Raw genomic sequence first — 27,710 nt, 5'->3', positions numbered from 1 at the left:
GCGAAAGTATTGTTCGAAAAGGCGCTGTCAAGGGTCTCTTCCATGACTAAATTATAAGCAAGATAACTCTCTTTTCCAGAGTTCATCTTATAGAGAAGCATAGGAGTTCTGAGAGGGATTAGGATACTTGACTTGTTTATGTTAATAAAGTTCTTTTTACGGCTTCGAGTATAAATTTTACTGTCAAGAATACACCTATAATTTTACTTTTCTTAGAAAATGTTTTGTCAGGAGATCTTGAGATTTTATTTATGAACTACTTTCCACGGAGGAGTTAAATCTAACTGATATGCCCTACCTCTCAGGATGCCATTAACTCTGTGACACTTCACAGCCTTTGTTAATCAAAATTGCTTTAGCTTACTTTGAGTAAAACAGAGGCAGATACAGCCTTCCTTGTCAGTACAAGCTCAAGGTACGCAGATTTATTGTCTTGTGATGCAGCTGGTCTGGAAACATCATATATTTAGAAATTTCATACCTTTAAATTTCTCCTCTGCTTTTTCCAGTATGATCCAGATAGAGTTTGTGCCTCATTCAGGCTTGGAAGTTTTTCTTTATATCTCTTAATTTCAAAATACAATTACTGAAACATGAAAGTTACATTCAATTTTATTTTCACTATCTTCTATTCTCTTTTCAAAATATTAGCAGTTAAAATAGCAAATCTCCATTAAATATGAAATACTAGGAGTTAATTTTAACTTGCTACTCTGGAAGCAAAATCTGGCTACTGTGGAAAATATTGCATTACCTTCATGCTTTCCAGACTGTCAGCTAGCTGTGCTCTGACAGCATGTTTGCCAATGTCCAGACACCTAAAATGCATTCTGGCAACCCTCACATCTCTGTTCTAATCCTGACAAAGTCCCCAGAAAATATCTTTTACTAGGCAGCCGTATCTTATGAAGAAAATGTGCAATACTTTGACAATTTATGTTCCAATAAGTCAACTAAAATTAGATGGTTCCCAAAATTACATATCTCTGTTTCTTCTATCATATGTAGATACTCATTAACCAAGAAAGGCAGATGGCTATGGTTCAAGACTACATTCTGCATCGAGCTTGTACCTGATGATAATATAGTGGACGCTAATATAGGAGAATAAGGTAGAAACAAGACAAATAAATACCTTGCTTAAATAAACACTATTCATTATTTACAGATCTGAAAGAAATGGAATTTCATTCCCCCCTACAAGCACTGGGCATTTTTCAAAGCCAGGTTTGATTTCTACATTCAAATATTCATTCTTTGTTTCAAATTGTATTTAGTCTATGCTCTTGGACTACATAGCTTATTACAACAGTAAAGCTCACAAATTAGATTTACAGACATACTGAGTCTACGCTACAGACACCAACTATACAGGATTACAACGTTACAAAATAGGCTTGTAGCTACTAAAAGAACTCCTTCTTTAATAAACATAAACAAATTGCGCAAAATGCTGTTACTAATGGTCAATTTAAATGAGGGCAAAGCCAGCATCTGGGGAAGGGAAAGAGGAACCTTTTATTTTTTCCCTCTGTCAGAAGCCAATTACATGCTTTTAGAGCCCACTGAAATCTGTCTTGTTATCTGTCATCTCACCTGCATCATTTTTTGTTTCCCTTTTATCCCAATGTTCAGCAATTCCAGCATTCAGGCTCTCCTTCTTCCAACTTTCTTTAAGTGATGCTGCTGCTTTCTCCCAGTGGAGCCTCACCAGCTTCCTGACCCTGGTCTCAGCCTGCGGCTTAGATAGTCTCCTTTCCAAAGTGGTACCTAGAAAGGCTTTCCTTGTCTTTCATACATATGCAGCATTGGAAAATAAGGCTATTTTCTTCCCTGTTTAAAGGAGAAAAATGTACTTTTTGCTCTTGCTCGTTAAGATGAGGAGTCACAGACAAGATAAATATACATTTAAGTAAGCATAAGTAAATTACTATTTTTTCCAATGCAAACAGTAGTGTTACTAATCAGAGAACAAATGCTATTTCCAGTAGTTCCTGTGCCTGCAGTGCCAAATGCCATTTGCCATCCCCAGGGTGGTTCCTGTCAGCTCCAGTGTGTGCTCACTGTCCCCCAGGGTCACAGGGCTGTTTCTGCAGAGCTGCTGCCCAGCCAGGCCATGTCTATGCTGCCCCTCTGCCTGAGGCTTTGATTTCCCAGAAGGAGGGCTTGGCATTTCGCTCCATGCTGAACTGCACAAGGTCCATTCCAGCAGCATGACCCAGTTCCCCTGGATGGCAACCCTGTTCTCCAGCAGCCACCAGCTTTCCTGGTTCCATGTCACCAGCCAGCAAGAGAAGCAAATGTTCCTTCCCCTCCCCTTGGCCATTGGGGAAGATGCTAAACAAAATATGTCATAGTATGGTTACCATGTCTCACCAGGTTCTAGGCAGCCCACAACCCATTTGCCAAGAGTCCCTGAGATCAGCCATTCAGTCAGGTTTTTGTCTAACTGCTGGCCTTCCATTCCCACTGTGGCATTCTAACTTAAATAAAACATTGTGGAAAATAAGTGTCAAAAGCCTGGTTGTGGTAAATGTAGGTGATATCCTCTAGTCTCTCCTTGTCCCAAAATCTCAGAATTTATTATAGAATGCAATCAGGTCCGACAGACATGATTTAGCCTTGCTAAATTCATGGTTACTTCCAAATCACCTCTTCCCTGATTATTTAGAAATGTTACTCTGACATTCATCCTCCATGAGTCTTATGGATAGTCTCTTGACTGTAGATATATAGTCTTGAGACTATCAACACAATGTCTCCAAGCAATCATGACTGCATAAATTCATAAATCTTCTTTTCAAATAAGCAACAGTTTCAAAAAATTAATGACAGGTTTTCAAATGGACATTACAGGTTCTCAGCACCTCTGGAAAAACTGAGTTATCAGAGGTTTTTCTGTATCAATGCACACTTTCTCCAGGCAAGCTAGGAATGAAACCAAGATCTATTTGGGATTCCACTTCACCCCTATAGGGCAGACATTTCTCTCTGCACCATAGTGCATGGATTTAGATGTTGCAACAAGTTGTTAAAATGCTAAAACATCCAGACGTAACAAAAAGAGGTGTGAAAAAAAGGTATGTGGTCAGTGTCATCAATTAAACAGAAAATAATCTGTCAGTAAACATAAATTGGAGGACATCTCAATTTATGAAAGACAAGTATAGTCAGAGCCAGCTCTCTTGAGAGGCTAATTATTCAAGAGCTGGCTGGCTGAACAGGCTACACAAACACTCTCCTGAGTATTCTCTGTCTCCTACTACATGTCAGAACTGATATCCTCTAGATCATGGTTTCATCACATACCACCAGCCAGGCATCAGCAGCTGCTATGTGCTGTTGCCTGTATGAGAGCCAGAAGTGCATTTTCAGCTTTCTGTCATATGGCCAGCTATGAACATTTGATACCTGCTACTACTTACAGTTGGAATATCTGTGAGATATTTATTAACAATGAATTGTTGACATCTCTTTATTCCTTCTGTTGTGAACTCCATTTTATATGGCATTTTTCTGAGAGCAGCAGTTGTCAAGAACTGATAAGACTCAATTTTCATGTGAGATTTTAGTATTTACAGTAGCACAAAATAATCGCTAGATGAGAGCATTTTTTACAGGTAACTTAAAAAGAATTTGCACGTCTTTATTATGTTAAAATGGCAGTTTAAAATTATTATTCTAACAGTTAGGCATTACAATTTCCGTGTAGGTTTCTATTAAATAAAATCATGGTCTATGTATGTTTCTTTGAGGAAACATCTGGAATCTGATTGTAAATTCTTGTCCTATTTGACTTTAATAGGTTTATTCAAGTCTGGATTTGAAATCTCTGTTTGACAAAAGTCAGATCTGAGACTCTACTCAACTTTTCTGTAAAGTGAGGGAATTCAGCCATTCCAGATTCATGGCACAGGTTGCACGGCTGGTACCAAAAGTCAGTGTCAGAATACACATCAGAGAAACAACCACACATTCGGAAGGATTTTATAGACATCAGATAGTCTAACAATTTAGTAGATAGTCTAAAAGATAACAGATAATCAACGTAGCTGTTTTAGAAAACAATTGTGTGTGACATTTTCACAGAACCACAGAATCAATTAGGCTGGGAAAACCTCTGATATCATGGAGTCCAGCCAATGACAAAACACCACCATGTCAACCAGACCATGACACTAAGGCGCCACATCCAGCCTTTTCTTAAAAATCTCTAGGGAGAGAGCCTCCACCAACCTCCCTGGACACTCTATTACAATTTCTAACCACCCTTTCTGTGAAGTAGTTCTTCCTAATACACATCCTAAACCTTCTCTGGTACAGCTTAAGACTCTGTCCTCTCATCCTGTCACTGCTTGCCTTCTTTCAATATAAAATGAGATTCTCAGAATCCCAAAGGTTTCATTTGGGTGAAAGAGGAAAATGAGATCACAGGGAAGCAGGATGATGGAGAGATTAGACTTTGACCTGTGAAAGGAGACATTCTGTGAAATTAGCCCAAACTTCAAAAGGCAGTCTTTTAATTTAATTCTTAAGTCAGTCCCCAAACTATAGAACATAGACTATAGACCATAGAAACATTTCCAATTAAAAAATAAACCACAGGAATAAGTATTGGAGACTATTGCTTGTATCAACACCATACACTCAGTGGCCATTAATGTAAACTCTCATTCTTGAGAGAACAGGCTTTGTGCTAACTGAAAGGAATAAGGAAGACACATTTTACAAGCTTATTCACATATTTTTCCTGTGCAAAGTCTTTTTTAAAAATATGTCTGAAACCCCCACTACTAGCCAACACCAAAGATCTGACATTATCTTATTAAGGTAACATATGCAGTAGCAGTTACTAATTACTGTAGGAGCTCAACATGCTGGCAAGGTGAAGAGAATGGACACACCAAATGATATTGGAATTTGTGAAGTACTGTGTCAAGCAGTATCTCAGATTAAAAGAGAAAGCAACTGCATGCTTTTGAGGCAGAAAGCAGTTGCCTTACCTACTGTATTACTATGGTTGCACAGTCATTTAGCAGTAAAAGCAGTGAAGGTGAAATCACTGAGGCATGAACATGTCTGTACAGCAAAAAATAGGTCTGCATGGTAGCAATCAGTGCTGCACACAGAGTGCAGGGCAGGAAAGGCAGCTCAGCAGCAGCAAAACTGTTTAACACGACACCGAGTCAGGCTGTGCGAGACAGGGTCCGGAGACATGGGAGGTAAAATGCAGCACAGCAAGCAGGGAAGGCTGTGGAAATGCTCACTGCTGAGCATCTGGTAGTTATTTAATATTCAAGACAGATGTCCGAAGGTCTAAAAATTGAGGTATTTTAAAGAAAATTTGATATAAAATGTATAATCTGAAACTGTTCAAAATTCAACATTGTGATTATGAAAGGGACAACTGTAATATGTAAAGCAGCCCTAAAATATAAACTGGCCATGTTGTAAAATGCAATAGAAAATGGTATATATTTTAATGTTCAGTTCTAAAAAATGAGCTGTAGACAAGTCCCCTCTGAACTGACTTGTGATTTTTTTGGTGAGTTTTCTTTTGGTGGTGGGTGTGAAGATAGGTGCAGAAATATTTTTTTTAGGTGTAGTGTTTTGAAGTGAATATGCTTTTAACTCCCTGGATATATGGCCTCTGCACTGTAATATGCTATATCAACAGCAAAGATAATTACTTTGGTGAATTTAGGACATATTTATCCATAATGTTTACACAGTTGCCTTCAGGCAGGAATGATGAATAAGAAAAATTAAAGTGTTAGGACAACAGAGGAATTACCAAGTAAAATGATCTTGTATAATTTGGTTATGGTTTATTTTCATATTTAGGTTGTTTTTGTGCAGCATCTCTCAAATGAACTGTTTTCTTTAAATTCCTTTCTTTGCTCTCTGAAGCTCAGATTTCAATGCCTCCATCTGCACATATTATTTTCAGCAAAAGTTTACTATATGAATTTTAAAGGATTTTTTTCCCTAGACAAAACAAGATTATATGTTCCATGAATTCTATAATTTTTTTCTAGCATCTGCAAGTAGTAGCAAAGTATTTAATGATTTATATTGATTTTATCAATAACCAGGGAAAACTTCTCCTAGTCATGCTTCATTTCTTAGAAGGTGCCCAACTTCCAGCAACTCTCTTTGTGCTCGAAAAGTCTATTGAAGGCGTCGTCTTGACATGAAAATGAACAATTTACATATTTATTGCCTGTGATTTGTGTGCTAGCTGAACCATCAGCGAGGTTCATAGAATGCTATGTGAACTGGAATGGGAGTGATTCATGTGGCTCTGAATGAGACCAAAAGGGCAAAGAACAAGTACATGTATAAAGAGATTAGCAGCTGAATATTGTTCTGAAGAGGAAAGAATGAGCATGTATGCAGAAACAATATCAGTGAAACATTGTATTGCAAAGTCTATCTATCATATTTCTAAGGTTCTTATCACCATGTCACCTAATTATCATATATATAAAATAATTTATCTCCCCAGATTTCATCTCTTTGTAATTCTACAATTTCTCCTCATCTAGAGTTACTGAATAGAACAAAAGTCATTTAATTTTTAAAGATATGGACAATATCAACATCCTTCATTTATCAGGAAAGGGTGTTTTAACTGTGTTAGTTACACAATGGTATACAGTCCCAAATAAATAGAAAAAAGGAGCAATTACATCATATGCTGATGTACATAAACCATCTCACTTATGTAATCATATTTACTGATTTATTCTCATTGAAGGAAGCCACAGAGATTTCTACACTTCTGTAGAATTCAATTCACAGGTACAGTAGGCCATCATATTTTTGCACGTAGTCTTTGAATGTAGAGAAATGAAAATAGGACAGTTCAGTAAATGAACTTCAGAACACAACCTAAAGTAACTTGCACCTACACCTTATTTATAACATATTTGTTTTGGAATGAGACATCCTGATAATTTGTTTTTGAGTGGATAAGAGAATGTGACAAATATGAGTTATAGCTGTTGGCATTTTTTATTGTGTTGTATACATTTTCTTAAAGTTACTGACCTATGGGTTTTTATCAATAGCTGAATGGGGGTTTTATCAGTAGCTGAATTCTTTCATTTCCTCTAAAATATTTGCAAAGGTCCCTGCTGAGGTCAGAAGCATGGATCAGGTAGATTTCAAATTTTATATCATACATTAGTGTTGTTTGCAATAAAAATCTCCTATTTTTTCACAGGAAATGCAATTACATTATTTAAGTTATTGCTGCTAGATCTTATAGGATAGAGAATTTGTAGAAATCTTTTCTTTTAGATATGCCAAATAAGTCTGCTATTATGCTGATTTTCCTACATGAGAATGTTGCATGTGATTTTTGTAAGGAATTCAATTCTGACTTTGTTTTCTCCTTTTTTCTGTCACCACAAGCAAACTTGTGACATCAAAGCTAGTGCAGATCTGATATTTTTTCTATGAAATAAGACAGTTTTCTGTCTTATTTCTGCGTCTGATCTAAAGACACCAGATCTTGTTTAAAAGCAAGCATTTAATGTGATGATCCAAGCCTGGCACCCAGTGAAAAAAAGAAAGTGGAAATTCCATTAGGATAGCAATAAAATCTGGCTCATGTACAGGTAGAAGATGGGAGCTGTCTCAGCGTGAAGTTTTCTTAAGCTACCACGCCTGCTGGCGCACATGTGGACAATAAACCCTTACCCATATGAAATTCATTTGTCCTGTATATTACACACAATACAATCGACACATCATAAATGTTATCACCCTGTGTGATAACTGCTTTATATATTTACTGATTCCTATTCTTCCTTTACAGGAGGGATTTGTTTCAGATAACTCTCCTTTGTGCCATGTGCAGCACTGACAAAGTGCATACACATTATGCACCGTCAATTCTTGTTGAAAGTTCATTCATTTTTCCAGATTGATAATGATTGTACTTTATCATTTGGCACAAAAGGCTTGTATTCAAAAAGTATATTAGCTTACTGGGCACTCATTTATAAAAATTGCATTGTTGGAGTCCTGCTGGTGACTTCACCATGGCAGACTCCTTTGAAGTGCAGACTTTCTTTTAACATGTTTGCACTTTCAAATGGACATATCACCAGCCTCTGCTTACCTTTTGCTTGACATATCTCTTGGGGTTGGTAGTCATGGTGGTAAATATTAGCACTAATAAGCTGGCAGGCTACAGATGTGTGTATGTGAGGGGGTTGGTGATGGTGGTGGAGTATGTTTGATAGTTTCTTTACTGTCTGCTCTTAACAAAGGGGCTAAATTCTGCTATCTTGACTGCTACAGCCTATAATCAAGCAGCACTGTAAAATTATTGAAAAGTTTCACAAACAGGTAAAATGTTCATCCAGAGCAAAATTGAAAGGGTGACATGTTTGCCTCCAATATTTTCTTTTGCCCTAAAAAACATTTCAACCTAATTATTGAATATCAGGTGGGGATGAATCACATGGGCTAAATTCTTGAAATTTGTTACAGTTTGTCATAAACGTGACAGTTATGTTAGCTACTTACTGCCTCTATTTAGCAGTGTCTGAGAACACTTAAGGCATTTCTGGAAGGTGCTATTTAAATTCTTTCAGAAATGAGAGATTTGAGTAACTAGAGGTTAATCTCTACAGTTTAAAATATTTCGAGTATGACTTCAGATGCAGAAGTAGATCAGATTCAGATGTCACATTCCAGACTTCCTAAACAAGTTGAACAAAAAAGTTAATTTCATAGGAACAGGAAGGACGGAGTAAATTTCATAGGAAAGAGGGCAATACCCTCTTTCCAAATCTGGATGAAAAAAATGGTAAGAAATTTAATCTGTAATCATGTTTATGTTATTCTTGAGGAGCAGGATTTTTTACATTGAATGGAGGATTTCTTGAGCATGGCTTTGCTGCTTCTAGACCCGATGTACTCAGCAGCAGCTGTTGGACTCCTCAGCACTATAAATTCCTCAGCTGCAAAATCTGCATGCATTTGTCATTCAGATTTTTAAGATGCAAGAAGACTCATACCTCCTAATTGTCTCTGAGTTTAACTTCATATATTCAAAAATTTCATCTTATGTCACTTACTCAAGATCAAATAAGAGGTGGAACAGGAACATTAATGCAAGTCTTTTAAGGTACCTTAATATTATCTACCACTATTCTTTGTAGACTTAAAAAAATAGTGAGAAAAAAAGATACTCAGATGTTAGATAGAAAATATTTTGATTTATATATATAGTTCCTGGCTTGTATTCTTATTCTGAAGAGTCTTGCCTTTATCATGCTACGAGATTAATTCTTCAGCCAAGAACTCTCGAAAGAAATTATTGTGTGGGAATCAGTATTACACAAGGTTATGTAAAAGACCTCTGTAATCTTGGCTTGGCAGTATATTGTAACCTTTCATAAGCATATTTCTCTCCAGTCATAACTGTCTAATACTAAAGGTTTCACAAATTCTTAATTTTCATAGGCAGTGTGGTTGGTTTCCACAAAAAATAAAATTACCAAAATTTATCCCAAAGGAAAAATTTATATTTAATCGGAGCAGAGCAGTGAAAAAAAATATTCTGAGAAGGTATTTTAAGAAAAAAATGCTCTTAATTATTCTTGGAGTATGGAATGCAATTATGCACTCAAAAGTATTCTATGAAAACTGAATACAATAATAATTGAAAAAGCAAGTGTGGCAGAAAAAGTCCTCATTAATCTGTAAGTTCTATTTTATGGGAGGATGTTTCAAAATCCTTTGATCTTGATTTTGCTTATCACTTTATACTGCATGTCTGTAATGTGCCAGGGTATTTTTAGGGCTCTTCAGTAATATTTATTCAATCTGTTTCCTTTTTGGCTGCTGTTACCAGTGTTCTGTTCTCATTAGTTTAATTTCTGTTTATTTTTCTTCCCCTTTATAACGGGCAGGCACATATTTCAATTACATAATTTCACCTGGCCACACAGAAATCAGTGCATCTGGTTTTGTCTTTGAAGACCGCTCTTCAGATAGACCACAATATTTCACTATATCATTGTCTATACAAAAAAAAAACCCCGAATCTATCACTGTATTTCCTAATTAAGACAATTATTACTATTTTCTATACTTTGCAGACTTAATACGTACTTTTCAATTAATTACAATTTCTTTTCACAAATAAAGCCCAATAAGTTAGTAAGAAAAAAAGTTTTACATGTTTTTTATTTCGTAGACAGCTGATTTGTATTTCTTTTGAGCTAAGAAAGTATTATTATTTCTATTTTACAATTAAGAAAACCAAAACAGAAAGGGGACAGGCAATGTCCAAGAAGTTCTAAGGAAAAGGCACAGATCACAGGCCCTTGTGGCTTCTGATTATTTCTTTTTTTCTAGACAGTTGTGAAGACAAAGTGTTGGAGATACATGGAGATACTTTACTATCTTTAAATTCATAACCTTGAGCTTGGGAAAGAGAAAAGTCAGGACCCTGAACTTTAGAGTAGTAAACTTCCATCTGTTTAAAAAAACAATGGATGAGATTCCCTAAGAAACTATTCTTAAGGACAATGGGGCTGTCCAAAGCTATATTTAAAGTAATTTCTGTTAGAGTACAAGAGGTCTCCATCACAGTGTGTGGGAAATCAAGATAGGCAGGTCAGAAAATGGCACAGCTGAGAAAACACCTGCTTCTCATACTGAGAAATAGGAAGAAAATGCACAGTCAGTGGTAGTAGGGACATTTTTCCTGGGAAGAATATAGGGATAAGGTTTGGCTATGTAAGACTGGGGTCAGGAAATCTGAGGGACAGATGGAATGGTACATGATTTGAGAAGGCATATGAAGAGTAATGAAAAGGTTTTCTATAAATACTTAAGTTAGAAGAGACAGGCCAAGGAGAGTGTACCCAACCAATAAAAGAGAAGGAAGAACGGGTAACAAATACAGAGAAGGCTGAGACAGTCAGTAACTTCTTCACCTTGGCCTCCACTCTCATTCTGCCTTCCCAGGTCTCCTTAGAGGTGAGGGTGAGGGAGAAAAGTCCATCTCATTGTAAGGGAAGTGCAGGTTCAGCACTAACTGGAGAAACTCAGTAGCCACATATTTACCTATGGGTTCTCTCAAGGTGGCTTCCAGGGTCCTGAAGGAACTGGCTGATGTTATTGCCAAGTCACTGTCTATGGTATTGGAAAATTCATGATGCTCAGGTGAGGATCCTAGTGACTGAGAAAAGGATCCTATTTTTTAAAAAAGGAGGAGAAAGGAAGACCTGGGTGACTACAAACCTGTCACAATCATCTCTGTGCCTGGGAGGGTCATGGAGCAGATCCTTATGGAAACAATGGCCAGGCACATGCAGTGCCTAGGCCACCAGGCCTGGACTAGCAGGTTATCTGAGGTAACCAGCAGGTTTCACCAAGGGAAAATTGTGCCTGACCAATCTGGAGGCCTTCTATAGATGGAGTGACTGTGATGACAGACAAGGGAAGGTCACCTGATGTCATCTCCCTAAACTACTACAGAAGGTTTTTAACAGGCAGTTGAAAACCTGACACTATTGTTACCGAATTGGAGACACTTGGATTTGAAGGATGGACTGTTTGGTGGAGAAGGAATTGTCTGGCTGGACACAGCCAGAGAGTTGTGGTCAATGGCTGCATGTCCAGGTGGGGGCTTGTGATGGCTGGTTCCCTCAGGGCTCTGTCTTGGGACTGGTGCCTTTTAGTATCTTTGTCAGCAACACAGTCCGTGGGACCAAGGGTACCCTCAACAGGTTTGCAGATGGCATGTGGGTGAGTGGGGCAGTTGATAAAAAAGAAGGATGGGATGCCCCCTCTCAGCCCTGAAGGTCGACTGCACCCTGGGTTGCAACAAAGGAGGATTGGTCAGTAGGTCATGGAAGCTGAACGCATCTGCAAGGTACCTTCCATGTAAACTACATTTATTGTAGTACCACAATAAATTATATAAGAAAAAAAAAAAAGGTATGTTCCAATCGTCATTTGATGTGTTAAAAAATCATAGTACATGTATAACAGGGAGGTATAGGAAGAGAATAAAACAACTTCCCTATAAAAGGATACTTCTCCTGAGGACACCTTAACTTTGGCCTTTAGCAAGAAAGTAGAACATTTTGGATGGATACACAGAGGATCAAAGTAGCAACAGTTGACTGTAAAAGCCCAGGTCAAGTTCTGAACAGATCAGATAACAAATTTAGAAAAACAGATCTCAAAGTAACAAGGAAGAAAACTAATTGCTGGTGCTCATAAATAATGAAATAAAACCTTTGCATTGTATCCTTATCTTTCATGATTCATGGATATTGAAATGGCTAGGATACTTGCAAATACTAGAAAAAAATTAGGAAAATATGCCCTCCAGACAAATGCAATCCATCCCACACATCTTGATTATCAGCAAAAGATGGAGATAGTCTAGTCCTGTTTTTGTTACTTTTTACACCTAACATCATCAATCAACTAAATAATTTGAGCATGAAAAGTGAAATCAATAAATGAGTGATCTCAGCTTTTTTTGATTCACATTCTTCTATTACATCATCTAGAGAACCTCTCTTAGTACAGCCTGTAGTACAGATGTCTGAATCTGAAGAAATTGGGGAGACTATCTGTCAAAGTGATAAATAGCTAGTGGTTCATATATCTACATTAAGCGATTTTGATTAGTGAGCTTTCCACGTGGACTAGTACAACCATTCAGGACCATGGAGTATCTGCATTACCTCATCAAATCTTTTGGCTTGTCACAATATCATGTTAATTCAGATGCAAGATCCTTCTGCATTCCAATTCTGATTCTCCTTTCATGACTCCTTCACCACTCTTCTTAGGAATGCATAGAACTATATAGCTACTTAGGAAAAAAAAAATTAATGTCAGCCTAATTTCACAGTTGCATTGCATATAAATAAATAATAAAAAAGTTTCATTACATGAGTTTATGTTCTGTTTAGCCAAAGAGAAAAAATAGTCACTGAAATTCAGGAGGGCAAAAAGGCAAAAGTAATATAGCTGAGGAAAAGGAAATAACAAATGTATTATTTTAAAAATTTTTTCTATACCTTTCTACACTATATTACAGTCTTCTAACAAAATATAAACTTTTAGCCACAGAAACAGATGTTAATATAGATAATGTCTGATATATATATCTAGCATACTGTGTAGCTTAAAATGTTGTTTGTTTAGAAGGAGGCAATGCATTTGCAAGATCAGTTGCAAAGTTTGCAAAGTTTGATTGTTATGTGATTGTTATGCTACAAACAACAAAGAAGATGAGCATTGTCACAATATATGATTCAAATTCATTAATGAAAAGCTTTCAAAACTTGTTTAAAGTGAGAGTGCGCACTGGAGCACAAATTACATGCACAACTTAAGTTCCCTAACCTGCCCTGAAAACAAACAGGATTCTGCCCAGTCAAAAGGTAGAGAACAGTAAAGGTAAACTGCATTACAAATTATAGGCCTTATTCTCAAATTCATAACCTCATCTCAGGGAGCTTCCAAGCAGCCAATCTAAAATTTTGATAACTTTTTACTGTGCATATCATAACTTCTTTTTTTTTTCCTAAGACAAGGCTAAAGACCAGGAACTGGGAGGATAACAACACAGATACCCTCAGAGTTCTTTGTCCCACCTTAATATGTCTGTGGATCCTAACTTTATTTAACTCAGAATACTCACTGCTGTGAATCTCAATAAGCTCTAAATATTCTTAAGCAATGTGTTTACATCTAAATTTGGTTTATCTTTGACCTGTGAAAGAGCTAAGAATACAGGCATCTTCTAGACCCAACAGAGACTTTAGCAGTTACAAAAGTTCCGAACGACCATAATAAAACAGTACCCTGACTCATGCAGAAACTATGTGTAAAATTGTATGATAAGGAAAAGACTTATTTGGCCAGGAACAGAGAAGCAAAGTCAGTGGAACATCCTGTTTGTGGTATTTTTTATATATAGTCAGTATGTACTGTTTGTCTGGACTTTAATGTACACACTAACACTCATTTTTTATAGTGATCACTCTCCTGCAATGCAAATAACACATTCTGCTAAGTCTTTCAATAGGCTGCTGATTGTGTTGTTATTTCACTCTTGGGGGAAAAAAAAGTTAATAAAAGATAAGATGCTTTTGAAGAAGGTGAGATTACATTATTTAAAAATTATACATTTTATAAGATAAGGTTTAAAACATGTCAGGAGAAGTCAACATAGTGTTATGAATGGTAGTGATTGTGTTATCTGTAAACTTTGAAGCTTTACGTACTGATGTGAACAATTGACTTCGTTTTTTTGTCATTACCATCAGCATTCCTCTTTCTGCTGAACTGACTGTTGTTTGCATAGCAAAAAGTGAGGAAAGTTTGTTTACCCACTAATATTTCATTGACTGTTTAGCCTGAGCTGATAGTAATTTTTCATCTTCCTGTCTGCTGGATCTTTTTTTTTTTTGCCTGTATAGTAAAAGTGACTGGATAGTTAACTCCTTCACCTGAATCATTCATTTAAAATAAAATCTTACTTAAATTGTGAAGAGTAGTTCCTAAAATAACACAATTTGCTAAAGCTTACAGACATTGTTAGTACCATTTTTATCTAATTTCTTTATTCTATTATGTTGGCCAGCAGCATACAGTAAATATTTGGCCAGCAGATCAATATCTAGCAGCTAAAACACAAGAAGAAATATTTATTTTTTAATTGCAATACAGATTTTGCCTGAAGGTGACATGATATATTTTAAAGACTGCAGTGTTTTAAGGGGATGAACAAAATTATGACTTCACTCTATTCTCTGTGTGCTTGATAAAGCAGATTAGAAAACAAGTGAAAATTATTTCCCTTCTTCCTTTTTCTCTTCTCTAGGCTTAACCTTCCTGCAATGAATGGAAAGAAAAATTAGTCTTAGTCTATTCAATGCCATTTCAAATCAAAGCTTTGACAATAAAAGCAGTGGTGGCAAAATCTTTGGCTAAAATTGAGCAAAACCAATAGCAAGAGATCTTATGACACACAGCTATGTGTCATGTTTCTTCCAAATAAATTAATCAGATTTACTTTGTGCACTATGACTATTAATAGATATTTTTGAGGGGTTTTTTTCCCTTTCAATCTTATTTTCTCAACTTTAAATTGCTACAATTTAGATGGCAGAGAATTTTTTTTCTGGAGATGTCTAAATTTATAGCTATTTAACTGCAGATTTTGCATTTTTAGTGCTCAGTTTTCAAAACTTAAAGCTATATTTTATTGCTAACAGTAAAGAATATCAAGAAAAACATGCTGAAAAATGTTTCTTTATAAAAATCCTGTGTAGACTACAATATTCATTGCCAGAAAAATACAGATTGCTGGCATTTCTGCAATAAGAACATTGAGACTTAACAAGCCAAGGAAGGCCTCCACATGAAATCCACCACTGTGTTATTTTGTTGTCCATAGGTTGTAATAACAGAATGCATTGCTCACTCCAGTACCACAAGGGCTTTTTTTCCTGGTCAAAATTAAGGTACAGCAGTAAAACAAGGTAGAAGCTTCCCCTTCCTCCCACAAGACTGGTTCAACATTTTTCCCTTCAAGACCATTGAATTCATATTGTACAGCAGAAACATAAATTCACGTTCATTAAAGAGAGAAATTGCATGCATAGTTTCAGTATTTTCACAGAAAAAACTTGTGAATAGATTAGAATGATAAAAAATGTCATCAGCATTCTAACATTACTTGTTTGATATTAGTTATGTGATCTACTGCTGTTAATTTGAAATCAAAGGATTTATAGGAATAGATTATTTATACTTTTAAGAAAACCAAGAGCATGTTCTCCCCTCCTCTAGAAGGTATAAGAATATTACTCTATTCCAAAAATATATATTATGAAAGAAGAGCTTATGAAAGAAATAGTTTCCATAGTCACAAATATTTTTAGCTTTTTTATTTGATAAAAATGTGGTCCTTATGAAAAGTCACATAGATTGTCTTTAAAAGAAGAAGGAAAGCCCAAGTTAAAAGTCATAAGAAGTCATAAAAAAAACCTGAATGCACATTAAGGTTAGAATATATTTACAGGTGTGGGCCATGCCAGTGAGTTCAGGATTACCAGCAAGTTTTATTTAAAGGAAGTGTTTCTGCAGGAATAGTGCCTATCTCCATTGTTACTGTATTTGTTTTGTCCTGTTTTTCTTTGATATGAAATTTATGATTATATGTACCAGAAGGAAAAGACGTAAGTGGGTAGATTTGATATTACATGTAACCCACATGTCAAAGTGTGCACCTTGCGGAGCAGGAACTTAGGAAAGAGGGAGGAATTCTGCCAACTCCTTTGTTGTGGTATTCTGTAAGAAAGGACTTTTAAAGTGCAATTTTTAAAATAAGAACATAAAGACTTGGCTTTCATGGCAGTTCTGACAATCTTGGCATACTGTGGAGTCAAGGTGAAGTAAGGCAATTCTGCTCTTTATTGCAGCAACAGCTTTCCTTAGAATTAAATGCTGATTTAATTGACAAGTGATTGGATAATGAGGAAAATCAGGAAAAAGCAAAACGCAGCAGAGAGTGTTGATCAGGATTAACTAATACAGCTGTCAATGAAAATGTCATTGTTTTCCTTTTTCTTTTCTGCAAATCGATTTTGTAGTAAAATTTGTCTCTTACAGCCAACTCAACTACTTTGTATCAGTGTCTTACCACTACAACCCTTGTCTCCACTCTCCAGGTGACTTCTTAAAGCTTCTAAATGCTTCTTTATTGTCTTTTTTATATTGAATTAAACTTCCTATTTCACATGTTTGTCCTGTAAGATTCCCATCCCCTCTTTAGTGATGGCTCCCTGTTCTCTCTCTGTCATCAGCATGCACCCAGCTTTTGTGCAACTGACAATATTAAGGATATAAAGACAACAGCCATCCAAAGACCATTCCATGAGGGAATCCTGTAGCAAACCGGTAAGGAATTCAGCTGCACATATTATCTCCTTTCATTATAATTTGCTTTTTATCCTCAAAGAAATTTATTAACTTACCTTATAATTCCTGGACTAATCCTTTACTTCCCTGTGTGACCTCAAATCTCCCACACAACAAATACTGTCAAATATTTTACTGAAGTCCAGATTAAAATTATTGTATTTCCTCTGTTTAGAGAAATTTATCTTATCAAATAAGTATACTTAGTTATTTTGGCACAGCTGACCCTCAGTAAATAATTTTCCATTTACTGATGTAGCTTTAATTCTTTTTATAATTCAGAATCCATTCAACAGCCTTGGTGTTATACTTGGTGAGTCAGTTTCTCCACCTATGAAATGGTGGTCAAAAATACATGACTTTCAGATATTACACAGTAATGCATTGGCATAGCTAAAATGATTTGTGGTCCTTAGCAGAGAATTATCTGAAACACTAAGTACTCTTACCATATTTTTCATATGCTATATTCAGAGAGGTACCTCTAAGAGGTGTATTATGTCTATTGCTCAAAGAGTTCTTCTTTGGGTGGATGCTTTCAGTTGTGAATGCTCTTTTAAAATTAAAATACTGTTTTCTTATTTGTCAAAGCATACCACTTTCATAAGTTGTCAATCAAGATTAAATAAACTCACACTATTCTTGTGTTATATGTAAGATATCATGCTTTGATCAAAAAGATAAATGCATATGTCAAGCATTGTCATCAGTATTAATTATTTCAGACTCTTATCAATCTGGTATTTAGTATTTTTCTAGCAAAGTGCAAATATTTGATTTTTTTAAATTTTAAAGCTTTCTGATTAATTAAAATAATCATTCACGTCTCTCAAACTAGAAAATAGCAAAGTAAATTTTATCATTCTGTTATTGAAGGGATAAATTTAATTAGTCTAGAATACAGTTAGGAAGAAATGAATGCAATTAACATGGAAAATTTTTAGTAAATTCACATGATATTGGCTTATTACCACCATTTTGGAAAAAAAAATCAAGTCATATCGATCATTACACTATAAGCAATTACTTGTACTTATTTCTCTGAAGTTCTAGAGAAACCTAAATGGCAGGTGTGTTCTCCCGCTCTCTATGTACCTGAGAGAGAAGAGAAACTACTGAAAAGGAAAAAAATTCAAAGTGAAGAAATTCATGTTTTTTTAAACTGCCAGGTATAATGGCCGTTGGAATAATCAGTGGAAGTCAGTGGAATAATTTTTGTGTTTTACACAATACATTCTGCAGACCTTAAGAAAAGTATAATTGAAAATATTTTGCAGGATATATTACAAAAATTCACTGAACTGAAGAAGACCCAATTGTTATCTCAAATTTGAACTATCTCTAATTCTACTTAGTATTTTTCTTGCCATTATTTTTATAATTTTATTATTTAAATTATACAGAATATATTTGCATTTTTGGTAAGCTATCACTCAGCATTTTAAATATTGAGTATGAAAAAATAAGGTGTAGTTGAAGCATATTTATTTCAATAGTTTAATAAAAGTCCTGAGCAGTTCCATCAACACTTCCTGAGCTGGCACCATTCCTGGCACCAAGAGCTCATTTCAAGTTCACTACACCCATATCAGTGGATATAACTCTGAGATTGCATTACAGGAAAGCAAAGGGCTTCAAAGAAAATCGAAGTTAATTTCTTACTGTATTACTTTAATAGTTTTTTTTGTTAATTCCATAAAATTTTGCTGTTTCAAAGTACTATTTCTTTAAAACTTACTAACAGACTTAATATTGATCAGAAACATTATAGAATCATACCTTCCTTTGAAACTCACATAACATTATTTTGATATGAGAATAACTTTTCCTACTTTGATTGTCAGTTCATTGCAAAAGAACCAAAGTTAGTTATTAAGCCTGTCGTAGGTTTTCAGGTGATGATGAGTGAATGACTGTTAAAAATTCTAACTGTAGTTGAAAAATCTCAATATTTAAAATCCTATGTGCAGTTAGACTACAATTTTAAAGGAATATAGTGGTTATACTCTCAATCAAAAATTATTAACTGTAGATGCCAGACTATAGTATTTCTTACTTTCTATAGTATTTCTTACTTTCTAACATGTCTTATTTCTCAGTTTGGTTTTGTCTGCAGAAACTTTATTGCAGAGAAATCCAAAGGAGTTTTCTCCAAAAAATGTCTGAATGTGGTTTCTAACTCCTATCAATATGAAAATATTTCAGTGAGTAGCTCATAACATCTGCAAAAGTTCTGTGTATTGGTGGCCTACCCTCAGCTTCTGCAGACCTCACCATCCCAAAACTGCTTTTCTTACACATGTTTTCTCAAAAAAGTATTTATAGGAAACTCAAAATTACGTTACCCAGTCTTTTTTGCTGTTGTTGGTTTTGCTGCTGATGGTTTTGACTGAGTTTAACTGACTTCCATTACATGTTTCTTCTATATGCGTAAGTTCAGATTCAGAAATGTTCCTCTTGTTTCTCCGTGTTTCCACATAACTTTCAGTGTGAATGGAGTTCTCACTTGACTGCCCTTTAAGACATGATCTTATTTGTTGCTAACCCTCAGGCAGTATTTGAAAAGAAATTCTTAAAGCATGATTTTTTAAGGAATTTTCTTTTTAGACAAACTTCTCAGTTCACTCTCTCAGCTTAGTGTGCCTAGTGAACTTGATTCTAAAAGCAATTAATAATAAAACTGTTGTGAATGAGTACTCATTCTTGTGTCAACACTAGGTTGCAAATTATTTTTGTGGGATAAGAGTTTCATAATTAACTTTTGCCAAAATGTGTTGCTCATCACCTTTTATTTTTCAGATACTAATGAATAGGATCAGTTACAAAGCAGGAAAGTTGTTATGAAATTGAAACTTGAGATTGCTTTTAACAGTTGTTGCTGGAAAGTGCAAACCCAAATGGACTCTACTTCAGATACTAAAATGCAGTAGACAAAACTATTATTTCATCCCCTGTGGGCCACTGTCTCTGTTTGCGCTCACTTTTGTTGTCATGTTAGTTTGACACCTATAATATGTGTAATAGGTTTTCCTCTGATGCTATTATTGGCTAATGATTCTGATTTTCCCCGGAGATGGCAAAAATAAGAAGTCACACTGTTTTGTTTTATGTAGCTCTACAGGGACAGTCTTAACCATAGTACACTGTGGGAGTATGTCATCTTAAATCAATGGAGAGGAAGTTAGCCTTTAACATTTGGATTGCTTGCTTCAGCTTTATAAATCAGGCTAGCAGTTATAAGTATCTTGATCCATATACTTTACACTTTTATTGTTTAAGGGGAACTAAAGCAATGATTGATTTATAAAATATTATGAATGTTCTTTAAGCAAAAGTTTGTTTCCTAATAGAACAGTTGTCACATACTGATACCTGCAGATTCTGTGAGATCTTGTTTCATTGAATTAACTGTTTTATACTTGACTCATCATATTTATCTTTAAGTCTTTATCTTCCAAAGTCGTAGGCGAGAACCATTAAATTACAGCAAGTTTTACATTTCAGAAAGAGTCATAAGAAAAATATAAAAAACATTAGTACAAGTTGAATTATTGCCAAGTTTGCTGCTGACTTATAGCAATAAGTCAGCAGTAAAATGTGCATGTTTTAATGAGCCCTTCAGCAATCTTAAATTTTAATTTTTTTTAATTCATTTTCAGCTAAAGATCAAGGGATAAAAAACATAATTACTTGTGCATACTATGAGGAAAAGAAATGTTGTTCTAGATTTTCTGTGCATTTCATCTTCACTCCAAAGACTTTCCACCAAACTCCAAACAATCCCTCATTGTTCTGGAATACTTTCTTAAAAAAAATTGAAAAATAAAAATTAATCACATTAAAAATTCAAATCTTAGGAAATATGTTATGGTGGATCATGTGGGGGGTTGCAGCAAGGAATTGAACTGGAATATTATGTCTGTTTAATTCTTTCCTTTTTCCAACTTTATCTAGTAGTGCGTCAGCTGCTCTCTGAGATGAATTCAAATTGTTTTTTATCGATATATTTAAAAGTGAAACATTGTCAGATATTCAGAATTTTTAAAAGGTGGTTATTGTTTTCAAGTTTATAACTTTACTTTCTCTAAATCAAGAATGTCTCATTAAATCATTCATGATTTTTTAGTAAAAAGTTGCAAGCATTTCACACTGTATGTCTACACTATCTGCAAAAGAAGCTGGGAGATGAAATATTTGCTCCAGAATTATTTTGGTTTGATTTCTTGTTAAAGAAATATTTTAGGAAATTCTATGTAGTAAATATTAAAAATTAATTGGAGACATTTGGTTAACCAAAGAAATATTTTTCAATTGAAGAGTATTTTCAATAAATACAACTATGAACATATATACATACATATACATATAATAAATATAGATTTTCCATTAAAGAGTACTCACATCATATTTTCTGGGAAAGTTCAGATGGGAAGGCATACAGGGAAGGATATATTAGTAAGACTGCCCATCAGAGTTAGCCTTGTGCAGATTTTATATAGTCACAGTAAGTCTGAGTGTTTCCATTTCATGGCTAAGATTGGGGTCAATGATGAGAAAGTTGAAGAGATGCATTATTTAAATTAACAGAATGGATAATACATATGTTGCAATATATTTTTTTTATTTCCCAATCTGATACTACCACCACCACAGAAACTGCTGGAAGGAATAACAAGCAGAATAGAGAGCAAACAAGCAATGGTGAAACAGTATTACCAAATATTTAAGAAAATGCAGACACTTCCTTATGGTGATTAATATATTATTGACTTGTACTAGACCTGTATCAGAAAGCTGTCCCAAGAAACTTGGATAAAAGCTTGAGACACCTTCAGTTAAAAGCCTGCTTCTGCCTAAACAATGTAGAAGAAAACTAGGTAAATAAATTAGGAGTACGTGGTAAAATGTACTTTAGCTTCTATTTAAGCCTTAGTGTTCCTTAGTGAAAACTATTTTGGGGTTTTTTTAGGGGGGGTTTAGGTTCTCCTAAGAAGAGCAAATCCTAAATGAACTCAGAAATGGCAAATCCACACTAATCTGTAATGATTCATATTGAACTGTTTGGGAAGAAAGTAAAAAGTTGTGAACTGAAGAATCGAACAGAGTATATTAGCTAGGATAAAAAAAAAAAAAAAACAAAAAAAAAAAAAAAACAAAAACCCAACCTTGTTTTTTCTCCCTGAGACTTCCATGTTTTTTGGTTCTCAAGGCCTGTAATACAACATAAAATATTTAAATACTTAAGAAAAGGAGTACAGTTGCAAATTGGTTTGTGCAGACAACATCAATTAGAAACAGAAGAAAACAGACAACAAAAGCAAACTTACCAAGTCAAATGGTGTGTTTCTTCTTCATTCTCATTCAGGGTTTTATTTATTAACTCCTTAAGGTAAAAGAATGCTTAATGTCCCATTTCTTTCACCCTTTGTGTGTGCAAGAAAGAAGGAAGAGATGCTGAAGAAGATTGGCCTTGAGGGAATACTAGGCTCTTAAAAATCATTCTTTTGAACAGAAATAGTATCTAAGTTTGACATTTCTAAAAATACATTATTGAAAGGAAAAAAAGGTGTAAAATATTAAAGGAATTTCTTTTCTGCTTCCCAATATATGCTATTCTTAAACAGTGACAACTTCTGTGTTCCTATGGTCATTTAAATTTTGAGTCCCAGTGGTGCTCATGGAAGCTTTGCTTCTCTGTTTATAGAGAGGAGTGTCAATTATAGATTGAATCAGTGGAATATTTAAAGTCACATTTTCAAGACTTCACAGAATAAAAGTGAAACAGTTGCTCCCAATTTTTTGCAGATCTTCATGATGAAAAGCTAAAGTAACAGAGGAGAAACCTTGAAATTCACTGATTTAAGAGTTTTTCCTGAGTCTGCTTATGGCAGCTTTTCTGATTTACTGGTTATAAAGATTTACTGGTTATAAAGATAAAGATGATCTGAAAAATCAAGACAAAAATTATAGAATAGATGAAAAAAGAACTGAGAGAATGATTTTGTGAGTCTAATTCTACCTCAGGTTTTCTTTTGCCACTCTAACCCTGACTAGCGTCTCATCCTCAAAATAACTTCATTAATCTGTCCTGGTATAAATACCATACAGAAAATCACTCCAGATTCCTTCCTTACCAGTGCTAATTTATGCTGCTAATTTTATATTTTCAATGCATATTATTTGACAAAAGAGTTTTTCCTTGAGTTTATACTTCTCATACTTTGCTCAGTCTTCAACTTCTTTCCATTAATGTTCATTCCTATTTACACTTAATTACAAGTGTAATCGTAGTCAAGACATTAATTACAGATTGAATTCAAGTGAATTGAAAGTAAGACTACCAGCATTTTGCAGGTTCACATTCATGAAATTTTCTTAAAGAAATCAAGTGCAAATTTACTGGCAGATGGCAGCTGAAAGAGAGATAAAAAGACTTTTTTCAACTACCTCTCCCTTTCTTCATGATAAGAATATTTCATGTCATTTGATATAATGGGTCTAGGTTACTATACACTTATGAAAGCCAGAAGAATTGAGGAAAAAATGTCAAAGATTCACAGAAGTCTTAAGTAAATGCTATACCCCTAAATTGTTCTTTGGGGCTGGGGCTGGGGAACTAGGAGCAGAAATCTAAAAGCTTAAAACCATTAAACCACAGAGGTTTTTTGTAATTCCAATACTGTGTATTAATCTCACTCACTAAAGTATACTCCATCTAAAGAAATGAAAGTTCAATATTCATGTTATTTTTCATGCAAATCCTAGCATGAGATTTCAGATATGCACCTGGAAAGAGAAAAAGGAAAAATTGCTACATAAGTATTGCTTCTTCTCCCCCTGTCTATGTTGCCAGTACAACCATCCATCACTGAAGAGTACTCAGTCATAAATTTGAATTGAATAGGAGAAATGACTGGACTGTCTGCTGCCTCAACTGAAACCAAAAGGCTTCTCTGTAGAATTTTGCTTTCTCCTAATCACTAATGATACGATGCTTTATCTAACAGGCACTGGGCTAAAAATAGACAAGAGGAAAAGGCCTTAACCATTTTAAAGAGCGCAAGTGGCATGCAGGCTGACCTCTTGACTGCATGTGTTACAGCTACAGGCAACCCAAATGGTGCCAGGTGGAGATTACGCAGGGCAGAGCAACATCTGCTTCACTATCACAAGGGTAAATGATATGTTATGCCTCATGTTATGCCATAAACAGCCTGAGGTAAGAAAGACTGGTAGAGTTCCTACCACAAATTAAGCTGTTGCCAGCAGGTAGGATTCCACTCCATCTGTCCATGTAAGTAGCTCAAACAGAGCAGAAGCTACATAAAATATTATCCAGAGAGATAAAAGGCAAATAATGCAATTTATTTGTGGGATGGAGCCAGAAATGAAAGCAAAACTAAATAGAAAGAGAAGATGTTTTTCCCTATGATGAATGGAAAGTGCTGTGCTGTTATATAATCTATTTTCAGAGGTAGTGGATAGAACTTCTGAAAAGCCTTTTTTCTTTTTTTTCTTTTTCTTTTTCTTTTTCTTTTTCTTTTTCTTTTTCTTTTTCTTTTTCTTTTTCTTTTTCTTTTTCTTTTTCTTTTTCTTTTCCTTTTCCTTTTCCTTTTTCTTTTTCTTTTCCTTTTCCTTTTCCTTTTCCTTTTCCTTTTCCTTTTCCTTTTCTTTTTTTCTTTCCTTTTTCCTTTTTTTTCTTTCTTCTCTTACAGCTTGTTTTGCACACAGACAAGACACAGAGGCACAAAGTATGTATCTTGAACATACACATCTCATAGCTCCCAAAATTATATTCCAAATTTTTATTTGGTCACTCCCCTTTTTCTCTTTTTCTACTTGAAGATGCTAAAAAGACATCTTCAAGTAGAAAATACGTCTGAATAATTGGGGTTTTTCAGTCCACAGACAACTTTGTGAGGAAAGCAGTGTGAAAAACATAATACTGATGCCTCCTTAAGGCTTAAAAAATGCCTAAGAAATAACTGTATGTCCCAAGGGCCACTTATATTTTGGATAGTAAAAATGACCCTGTCCTAATGGTACTAAATAGCCAAGTACTTGCTGGATGTTTTGCCTTTTTTTCATAGACAAGTTTAATGAATTGTTCAACATCTATTTGGAGACAGTAAATAAGTTCAAATTTCTCAATGAAAATGCAAGATGCACACAGAACAAATGCATTGAGTGGGGTAGAACTAAGCTATTCAGTAAAATTTCTTTCAATTTCAGGACACTGAATATTCTCAATTCAATCATTTTTATTTCCACTAATTATCAGTTGTGACGTGTACAATATAAGGCAACCCCACATTTTTATTATCTAGGGAAAATGTACATCAAATATTTCATTTGTTTTATTTTAAGCAAAACACACAAGGAGAGGTCACAGGATGTGTTCTAAAAAGAAAATTTTTGTCATAAAAACCTGACCTACTTACCAAATTTGAGGAATTAAAATAATTTCAAAATGCAACAGTATTTTTATCGAGTAAAAATTATCATGTAGTTTTTCAGTATGTGGTATGTCTTGGAAGTATCTTAAGCTCTCAGTTTCTTGAGCTTCACTTAAAACAGAAAGAACTTTAAACAGTAATTAGTAGAAGTCAGCTTTTGAAATATCTGAGTTTCCTAAGGGTGTAAACCAATCCTAGTGAGATTTTCAATATCCAATTAGGATATACTCATAGTTATATACTATGCCCTTAGTTATGTATAAAAAGTTAAAAAAAATGTTACCTTTAATGAAATATTTCTAGAATCTTTATAGAATGAAGTAATTCTAGAAAACAGTAGGTATCTGAATCACTTAGAACACTTTGTAAAATATTTCTTTTTACTTTGCATAATAATAAAATGTGCTGTAGACTTTTGTGAGTCTTGTAGTTTCTAAGAACATTTCTTCAATGTTTTTTCTGAAATATATAGGTCATTTATTTCTTTATCATCATAATAAATAAACTTCTAGAGATATCTCAGGATACTGTTTTTGAAAAATTAACACAATGTCACCATATATTTTTAATGGCCTTCTGAAACAATAAATTACATTAATGCTCCCTTTAAAACATTACAGTGGAAAACCTAACCCAAATATTCTTTATGTCCTTTTAAGCTAACCATGAATTAGGAGAGGACATTTTTTGTTTCTTGAATGAGAACAAGAAGTCGATATTTTAATTCCTCAAAGAATATATCTTTGTGCATTTGGCTTTTTATTAGAATGAACTAAGCTGGATCTTACTTTCTACAGATACAGATAAAATGATCATTTTGGTGATCTCAACACTGCTGAGATTAAAATATCAAAATACTGCAGTACTTTTACATGGAATCATTAGAAGTAAAAGAAGCTTTTAGTGGTAAATTTGTGAACAATTGTTTCCACTCAAGTAAAAGAGGAGTTCAATGCAACTGCAGGAACAAGAAATTACTGAGAAAACACAAAATTTAGAGTCTGTTTTTCTTTTGGTAGAAAGGCCAAAAGTCAGGAGCCATTCAGGTGGAACTAAATTAAAGATTGAGTCAGTTGTCCTTTGGAATATATGAGAAAAGAAAATAAAACATAATACTCATTACACTTTCTATATTCTAACCTACTAGAATACACAACGCTATAAATCAAAAGTGGATATAGGATTAAATTTTTCTTGGAGTCATTAATTATATTGCTATTTATGTGAATATTCAACGAACAAGAAACTTTCATTACTGTTGCCATAGTAGCCTGCTATTGATCCATCACTGCCTTCATAATGCAAAAATAATGGTTATTGCAAGATATATGCTGACACCTCAGATGATGAATGGCACTCATATTTTAAAGATATCAGAGAGAATATCTGCACTTATTGCTGGGTTATTGATCCTAAAGCACAGTGGGAAGAGGAAGAGAGAGAAGAGCTTGATATAAGAACTCTAAAAATAATTTTGAAGTGTTGATTGTATGTATACACAGGGAAGACGAGAAAGTCAAAATTTTCAGAATGAAATTACCAGACCAAAGAAGAAAAAGGCAACTAAATGAGCTCAAAATGACTTTGGAATGTGGCAGTTAAAAAAACCAAAAACTAGCCATGTGCATTAAGGTAGTAGGTAGAGATCCTGAGGTATTCACTAGCTTCAGAAGTAGCACAGTTTGCTGCTTTTGTATTTTTAAACTTTGTGAGGGCTAGTCAGGTATTAAAATAGAGAAAAGAGTGATTCTCAGTGATAATGAGTCATCCAAACATGGTGAGAGTGGCCTAGAAAGTTTCCTTCAACCTTTTTTTCAGATAGAAGGAGTAGGTATAGGTCACTGAGGTTGAGAGAAACAGAAGAGCATTTAATTAATGACCACAGATCTATAGGACAGTGATTACGTTACTCATCAGAATAAAGATTCAAGTTCTGTCTCTGGAGACAATAAATAAGGATCTTTGCTGCTTTAGGTGTTGAGGAACACATTCAGAGCAGGTAGCTCTGGGTGCAGCTGCAGTGGAGCTGCGCAGGTTGAGCTCTGGGTGGCAGGAGCCCAAGGCAAGCAGCCCTGAACTGCTGAGCCTTTGCATAACAAAGGGCACTGGGACCTGCTGCCAGGGGACCAACACTCAGAGACATGGCAGGAGCTGATGAGGCTCGACCTTCCTTTTCTTAGACTGTGAGGTCATTAAGTGACAGGGGTGTCCTTTGCTCAGGCTCCCTCCTTCAAAGCACCCAGCTCAAGTTGTTATTTCATTATTCCTGTA

This window comes from Zonotrichia leucophrys, chromosome Z (assembly GCF_028769735.1).
Source record: "Zonotrichia leucophrys gambelii isolate GWCS_2022_RI chromosome Z, RI_Zleu_2.0, whole genome shotgun sequence".
In the NCBI taxonomy this organism is placed as follows: domain Eukaryota; kingdom Metazoa; phylum Chordata; class Aves; order Passeriformes; family Passerellidae; genus Zonotrichia; species Zonotrichia leucophrys.
This window is presented reverse-complemented; position numbering follows the sequence as displayed.